The following is an 8,910-nucleotide window of genomic DNA, read 5'->3' on the forward strand; positions in this document are numbered from 1 at the left end:
GTGTTGTCATCTTTATTACGGTCTATACAATCATTCATAAGGTATGACTTTCCAATTATTTTTTCCTTTTGTTTCATTGTTAGAAGTTTCTGCCTGAAATTCAAATATTTTATGCACTATAATATAAATGGAATATTATTTTCATTGAACTTCCTAGATCATTAATATGTAAATGTATAACTTATTATTTATTCTCCCAGTCTGGGGGCTTTGTATGCATTTTCTTAACAGTGTATCTTGATAAAATGAAATTTTTAAAGTTTTGAAATCCAATTTATCATTTATCATAAAAAAAATGGTCAGTGTTTTCTGTGTCCTCTCTAAGAAGTCTTTGCCTATTCCAAGATTACAAAAAAATCCAACTATGATTTCTTCTCAGAGCTCATAATTCTAATTTTACATTCAGGTCTATGATCCATAGATCTGTATTTGTTGAGACATGTGGATAGAAGTTCGTTATCTTCCCATAATAGTTACCCATTCAGTTTTCCAGCATCATTAGTAAGAAGACTACATTTTCAGCGTAGGATTAATTTGGCACCTCTGTCAAAGAATCAGCTGACAGTTTATGTGTGGCTCTATTTCTGGGCATTGATCTGTTTGTCTATCCTAAAGCCAATACCACAGTGCCTTGATTATTGAACCTTTATATTAAATCTTGAAATTAGGTTGTATAATGGGTCCAGCATTTTTCTTTTCCAAATTATTTTGGCTAGTCTTGGTTCTTCCCATTTAGATACTAATTTTAGAATCACTTGTCAATTTATCAGAAAGCCTTCTGGGTTCATGACTCGGTTATAGTGAATTACAGATCAATTGGGGGAAAATAGGTATCTTAGCCATTTGGAATCTTCTAATCTGTGAACATGGTTTACCTTTCCATTTATTTGTGTCTTCCTTAATTTCCCTCAGGAATATCTTATAGGTTCAGGTTGATTTACTTTCCAAGTATTTTTATCTTTATGGCATTGTAAATAAATTTGAATTCCTTTTCCATTTTGTTTTTACTACTACATAAAAATACAATTGATTTCAACATACCTAAATTATATTGTGTAACCTTATTAGGTTCATTTATCAGTTCTTGTAGATCCTTGTAGTTTCTTTAGCAGGTTTTATCTGACCTTGTAGAGTATATATGTTGAGTACTAAATTTCCTTGCTTCCTTTATTTTATTTTATTTTATTTTATTTTATTTTATTTTATTTTATTTTTTAGAGACTTTATTTATTTATTTGACAGAGAGAGACACAGCGAGAGAGGGAACCCAAGCAGGGGGAGTGGGAGAGGCAGAAGCAGGCTTCCCGCCGAGCAGGGAGCCCGATGTGGGGCTCGATCCCAGGACCCTGGGATCATGACCTGAGCCGAAGGCAGACACTTAACGACCGAGCCACCCAGGCGCCCCTCTTTGCTTCCTTTAAATACTATTGGACTTTGATCTGACAGGAAGTTGTTTCTATAGCAGGTTGATCCTCTCAAGACTTGTTTATAAGCCTTGTTAGGGCAAGTCTAGAGTAGACTTTAGTCCCAGGGCTAGTTGTGCCATAGTATGAGGCAAAACTCTCTGGAGTTTCTCCTGACAGCCCCAGGGCGGACTCTGCAGTCTGGCTGTTCAAAATTTAACCGTCCCCCAGCTCTGGATTAGCTTGGGCAACTTTTTAGCATCTATTTCTCTAATTATGTTTTGCCTAAGCTCGTGGAGTTTTATCCATGCATGCGTGGTTAAGTATTTAGGGACAGACTCTGGCCAGGCTTTGCCTGACTTCAGAGAACTTCATCGTCCACATATGTGACTGGGGATTTGAGGACAAACTGCAAGGAACCCCGTGCACATTTCTGAGGCACTTTATCGCTAGAGCTCTCTCTTCCCTGGCACTCAGCCTCACATATTTCGGCCACCTCATCCCCGCTAAACTCTGCTTGGTCTCCTCGACTTAGAGAAAATGCTATGCTTTGCTTAGATTCTCCTTCCCGGGCTGCAGTCTGGAAAATGTCTCTGAGGAGGTCAGAGAACTGGGTTCTATGGTTCACCTCATTTGTTTCCTTTTTTCCAGGGATCATAGTCCTCCACTGTTTATTGCCCGGTTTCTGAAGACAGTTGCTCAACACATTTTGTCTTGTTATTTCCAATAAGAGGACAGTCTTTCAATTATCTCATTGGAGCTGGAAACAAGTCCCCTATCTTTTTTCCTATTTATGTCATTCATTTTGCTATCTAAGTTTACAGTTTGGGTTCACTCTAGTTCATCTCCTTGAAGTAAGCTTTGAAGTAAATTAATTACATGGGACTTCAATATATCTGGAAAATCCCTTTTCTCTCTCAATAAATTAATAGCCATATAATGCGAAAATGATCTTACAATTCCCTTGATTGTCTCTTAAACTTTCTAAAATAACAACAAAAAGACTTTGCTTTAACAAAGTAAATAGGTTTTCAAGGAAATTGCAAAAGAGACTGATACATATCCTATGCCAATTGCCCAGGAAGTTCAGAAAAATTCTTCCATATAACACTTTTGCCTTCAAATTCCAAAGAATACATCACCACTATAAATAATATCCTTTTATGCTGCAAATCTGCAAGATAAGATGACTCTCACCCTCTATTCCCACCCTTCCCCCCAACTTTTTTCCTTTTCTTTATGGAGAAAAATCCTTGAGGTGATTAAGGTATAACTTTGTCAGTTAATATTTGTCAAAGTATATAGTCATACTGTGTAAAGTTAAAGAATTTGTTGGCCATATAAGTATCAAACTGTAGGGGCGCCTGGTGGGCTCAGTCAGTAGAGCATGTGACTCTTGATCTCAGGGTTGTGAGTTCAAGCCCCCTGTTGAGTGTAGAGATTACTTAAAAATGAACATTTTTTTTTAAAGTATCAGCTGAGAGTAACTTTGGAAAAAAGAGATAATCAAATTATGACACCGCTATACTTATAATGAAGAACATACAAGCATTTAAAATTATCACTTTGATTTGATACTCAGTCCACAACTGATATCTGTTATTGTTTTATATATATGTACATATGTATGTATGTATACATACACACACACGTATGTATGTATATGTGTGCGTATGTGCACACATGATACATAATAGAATACTTATTATCTGACGCTGTGCAGAGGAGAGCGGATATTCCTGGCAACTGTAGATTTAAAGTGATCTTGCTGTTTATTTTTCTAACGTTAATAGAGAATATCAGCATTCATTTTCTCTTTTTGCATAGATAATTGAAAAGAATATATTCTTTTCTTCAAAAAGAGAAAGGCTTTAAGAATTCTAAAGTTCAAGTTTTTCTCAGAGGGCATCTGACCTGACTCACAGTGGAATTATTACGGACTTCATCTTTACTCTGCATGGACAGTGCCCTGAGACAGAAATCTTCAGCCCAGATTTTCTTCGAGAGGCAGGGCAGGGATTGCAAATGGAGTCCGAATCCAGGAAGAGCCATTACGACCACATTGCTTGTTAGGCATTTCAGTCCTGATAAGAAGAACAGACTCAGAGAATGAATATCCGACTAAAAGAGGGAGGGTAAATGAGAGGCGGTTGTTAACACTTCTTTCTTTTTGACAACAGTAATAATAAATCTCCTTTCTAGTGTTAAAAGCCTGCAATCTGTTCATTCATTTCACAAATATTTTTTTTGAGCATCTGGATTGCAATTACCATGAAGTCCAGCAGGATAACGTGAGACCTCATCACTAGATAGGAATGTGTGTGTACATACATACACCAGTTAGTGTCTGTGTGTGTGTCCACATGTGTTGGTGGCAGGGCAGGAAATTGCCACAGCGGTTAATGAGCAAACTGCGGGGGAAACGAAAGCTTATTCTTATAAGTATATTAATATACATTAACCTGGAAAGTAAATTTAGGTAAAGGAAGTGTAGTACTCCTACATATTATCGATCATGATTACTGTTTTCTTCTCTTTTCTAAAATGGCTTGGGATCGGCATCAACTTTCTGCGTATCAACAAAGAAATTGATTTTGAATTATAAAGTATGTTCCTTATTATAACAGAATTTATTAGATTTAAGGGTTCACTTACTTTTAGTAAGTAGAAAAGCAATTAAAAAAAAAAAAAAACCACTGACACTCCAGGGAGACTTCATAATAAAAAGCCCACACCTCATTATTTTGCCATAACAAAAGTTTTCACTCACTGGAAACGCCAAGCCCTCCAGATCTTCAGCACACTCTGGCATGTTGAAGGATACTCTTATAAATGCAGGAATCTCTAGGAGTACTACCTTTTGGAAAGTAGAAGAGAAAAAGGAATTCCATAATGTGACACAACAAAATCCAACCAAAGGGACACTTTTCTCAAGTCTGCTGTGATATCTGTGCCCTGAACATTTGTGGAGAATCAGCCTATCAGACACTACAAAGTACGTGGAGGTAGATTGACTGTAGGGATATACGAAATCCAGTATCTAGCAACAGAGAAATATAGCAAAAAGCATTGGCGTGTGCTTTCAGGCAAAATAAGTGATTATGTTTTGTACAGACATGTCAGATGCCCAGAGCCTGCCTTAAGGGTTTCAGAACGGTACATTGTTTTCATCCTCTGTTGTAATGTTGGCCCAACAAAATAAAACTCACACACTTAAAGTTTCAGGTTGACTAAGCCCATATGACATTTAACTCATTCAAATAATAACCATCATCAACAACGATGAGGACAATCACCTAGGTCATGATGTTAAAAGACCTTGAAAAAAATTAATAAAATGAAATAAATAAGTTTTCTTCCTCCAAAATAAAAACTATATTCCAGGTGTTAAACTGCTATGGAAATCATAAAAAAAAATGTTAATAGGAAAAACACACAACCCATCAATAAAAACCTAAAGCCAAATAATCTTGAGCCAAGAATCAATTGCAAGCCATGATAGAGCTATTGAGGTTTTTTAAAAGTCACTTCCTGAAGAAACAGATATTTGGCATAGAGATGGCCGAGCCTAAAACAATCTTAGTAGGTATGCATAGTTTTTGAATAGATGCTACCAATAGAGGTAGCAGTCAGTAATCCCTCTTACTTTCTCTCTCTCTTCTTCCCTCCCTCTCTCTCTCCCTTTCTCTCCCTCCCTCCCTTTCTTCTCTCCCTCTCTCACCTTCCCTCTCCCCCATCTCTCTCTCTCTCTCTCTCTCTCTCTCTCACACACACACACACATGCGTGCACAAGATTGCAAACTAGATTCCCAAATATATTAATCCTTTAAGGTTCTCCTTTCCATTATTCTCTTTCTGCTGAGTTATTTTCCCCACAATTATTTTCTCAAGAGATATTCTTTGAACTAGGCAACCAATGAAATCACATAAATATACACCCACATAGAGAAACACAGACTTTTTTTGTCCCTCGGTTTTTGCCTCCTACCCATACTGGTTCTCTCTCTAAAGCAGTCTTTTATAATGTTATTCAAATAACAGGCCACCAGAAATGGTTGCCTCTCAGAGCGCACCTGTGTCTTTCATCAACTCTAATGGAAATTCTGGGAGCAGCCTACCGCTGCTAGGTTCAAGAGTCAAAGAGGGGACAGGGTTTTATGAATTTTTCAGATTGCTGACAAAGAAATATAGTTCATTTCCTACATTATCGACACCATTTAAAAGTGAAGGTCATAATATTTCTGGAACAGAAATTTGGTAACTTTAAAAATAAACAATAGCTTACTTTTATTTCAACACTTTCTCCGGTGTTTAAAAGGAAATACATTATCGAGGCCTTTTGCCAACAATTTTTTGGTAATAAAATAAATAAAAGCTAGTGTGTTGCATAATTCCTTTGCCAGTAAGGAATGAATAAATATAATCTATAATTTCAATACCCTATTCTTTTTTTATTTTTTAAAGATTTTTGTTTATTTATTGGACAGAGAGATACAGCGAGCGAGCGAGGGAACACAAGCAGGGGGAGCGGGAGGGGAAGAAGCAGGCTTCCCGCCGAGCAGGGAGCCCGATGTGGGGCTCGATCCCAGGACCCTGGGATCATGACCTGAGCAGACGCTTAACGACTAGCCGCCCGGGCACCCCTCAATACCCTTTTCAACACTAGTTACAGATTTTCCGCACCACTGGTGGCTTATTTCATCCTCACACAGACAAATGCGTACAAGACAAGCCATTGTCCCCACAGCACTTTCTTATTATCTTGCTGAAATGTGGTGAAATGCATTACAGTTTCAGGTGACTTCAGGAATGTGGAGAAATACTTTGCCCATTCCCTGAGAAAAAGCTTCGTTATTTTCTTCATATGAGTTCTGCTCCCAGTGATTGACTCTTGTATTAGCGTTTTGAGACCAAAAACTTTTCAGCAGACTGTTTTTCTAGGGTAAAGCTTTACTTATCACAGTCTGTGTTTTCTTCACTCGGGCCCCATTGCCACTGGTTAGAAGGAATAGGTGATTTTGAAAGTTTCTAATCAACAATGGCTACTTGCCTCAATTTGGCTAAGGCATCCTCCTCTGACCAAAGGAAGAATCTTCAAATCACTGATGGCTGGCAGCCCCAAAGGGTGCATAGATGAAGATCCAAGATCAACTTAGGGTATTTTGTGCTGTATATTACTTTACCACATTTCTACTGGGTCAGCTGTGCGGGGAAGCAGTTGGGTGTACTTACAAATAAAGTTTGAAGGTACCTAGATTTCCATGTACCCATTCAGAGATGCAGAGATGATAACGCTGCCTGTGCCTTTTGAAAAGAGCAGCGGTAGTCATCCTACTTAAGGAGAATCACAAGGGCCTTCCTCCCTTTCAGTCACCTCCTCTCCTGGCCATCTCCCGCCATGGACCCACCCAGACCAAAGCCACTGTATACAGAGACAGTGCCCATCCCTAAGACAAGAAATTGTCTTATCTACTGCCACAGTGACCCTGTTTCATTTCCTAAAGATCAGAGACCAACTCCACTTTGGACTGGTGCAACAAATCCCCAGGACAAAATGGCAAAACCGAAAGCGAAGTTTCGTCCTATGTTTAGTCCCAATTATGAGACACAAATCTTGACATACTCCTGCCTGTGCTTGTGACATTTGACAGGTAAGAGTCTCCTCAAGTCGGGGTTATTTATTTTAAGCTATAAATGTGACATCTTGTGGGTTCTTCAATGTCAATGGATATAGCTATTTAAATAAAATTATTATACTGAAGGTAATATTGTGAAAAAATGAGTAAGGCGGGAGCATGACCTCCCAAGATACAGCTTGAGCCTTTAGACTTAGTAACTCCCAGAAACTTAGAAACCCAAGTTTGAGAAACACTGCATTTAAAATTAAAAGTTGTCCTTTAGAGAACCATTCAGCACAAAGTCGTTCGTGAGGACAATGGAATACGCCCAGCACTGACAGCAGCGAGGGGAAAGGGGTAGGGGGTTGTGTCTGTTCTTGCCTTCCTCCTCTCCTCCACTCCTCCTCTCCCATCCTGCTGCTGTCTCCGAGAAGGGGTGCGGTCCCCGTCACTGTCGTTCCTCTAAAATAGCTGTTGTTCACTCTGTTAAGGCAGGTTTTGTCTTGGGTCTCCTTGGTGGAGTTTTTGCAGCCCCCAACGCAGATGCTCTTGCAGCTGACTTCTTTTAAAATCCCCTTTGTGGTTCACACCACACAAACTCCTGTTGAGGTCCCCTGCCCTCCAGAGAGGGACCCGTCTGTTCACTCAAGCACATCTCGTTCGTCTGTGCAATATCCTCAGCCCATGAAATCACATACCCTTCCTTCCCAAATGGCATGTTTTTCTGCTGCCCTTCCTCTTTGGGGCGCTGATGGATTAACTCCTGCCAAACTCCGGCCTTTAGAATTCTTAAGGCAAGAGTCATGCAAGAGTCTCTCCACCAGGAGGAGAGAGGAAAACCCACTCACAGGCTCACATGCACTCACATACGTATGTATTCCTGATGTATGTCAAAGAAAACTTCAAGAAATCTTTATTCCTTTTAGACTGTTGGAAATTACCGTCCCTACACTTTATGGATGCAATGAGGATTCTATCACCCACTGTTCTCAGCTGAAATTCTGTGAAACCAGGGAAAGCAACATTCCCTTTCTACTTTACAGGCCTGGAAGTTATCGTAAAGCAAAAATGAGACCGGAATTCTTCATACATAAAGCATTCACTGATACAGAGGAAAAACCATTGGACAAGCAAGAACATCACCATTCACACACTGTCTCCGTGTCTTCCCAGCTGCACTCCTGGGTAAGAGTAGCTTTACCTCAGTAAACTTCCTGTTACTCAGCTAGAAAATGAAAAACACACATATACACATACATCTAGAGTATCTGGGACAGGATATCTAGACTATTTAGAACAATATCTCCCTTATCATCAAATCGAATGCTACAAATTAAAGCATTTTATGAGAAAGACATTGCTAAATCATCACCTCCTTAAATGCAGGGACCACGTCCCATTTCCATTTCCATAGCAAGGGCTCAAATGTTCACCAAATGGATAAGTTTTTGAATGAACTTAAAGTGGAAGACATACTAAGACGGCAAGGATGTGAGTGACACCCAAATACCTCTGCGTCCTAATGCCCAGAACTCGTGACTAGGCTTTGTTGCGTACAGAAAGAGAGTTAAGGTTGCAGATGGAATTAAGATTGCTAACCAGCTGACCTTAAGACAGGAAGAGTGTCCTGGGTTATCCAAGTGGGGCCAATGTAACCTCCAAGCTCTTAAAAGTGGAAGAAACCATGACAGGCTGGGAAATTTTTCAGTGCTTGCCATACCCCAATTTTTCTTTCACCTGCAATGAAATTGATGAAAGTGGTTAATTTTCAGTTTCATTCCTGAAACACAGCCCTACAAGATTCTGTCCCGTGATGGGTATACTCTATACGTATATGCATGCAACAGCAGAAGGAAACTGAAGCACATGATGTTTTGCCAAATTCTTTG

The 8,910-nt window shown here is 39.3% G+C and overlaps 1 long non-coding RNA gene across 1 annotated transcript; it reads left to right on the forward strand.

The window, feature by feature from the left end:
- The first annotated feature begins 5,951 nt into the window (after window positions 1-5,951).
- Window positions 5,952-8,824, forward strand: LOC112817845 (uncharacterized). Its single transcript, XR_003206480.2, has 3 exons — window positions 5,952-6,560; window positions 6,908-7,054; window positions 8,065-8,824. It is a non-coding gene; the product is annotated as an uncharacterized lncRNA (long non-coding RNA).
- Window positions 8,825-8,910: the final 86 nt, after the last annotated feature.

This window comes from Callorhinus ursinus, unplaced genomic scaffold (genome assembly GCF_003265705.2).
Source record: "Callorhinus ursinus isolate GAN/ISIS: 27379988/994484 unplaced genomic scaffold, GSC_fseal_2.0 scaffold486, whole genome shotgun sequence".
Taxonomy (NCBI): domain Eukaryota; kingdom Metazoa; phylum Chordata; class Mammalia; order Carnivora; family Otariidae; genus Callorhinus; species Callorhinus ursinus.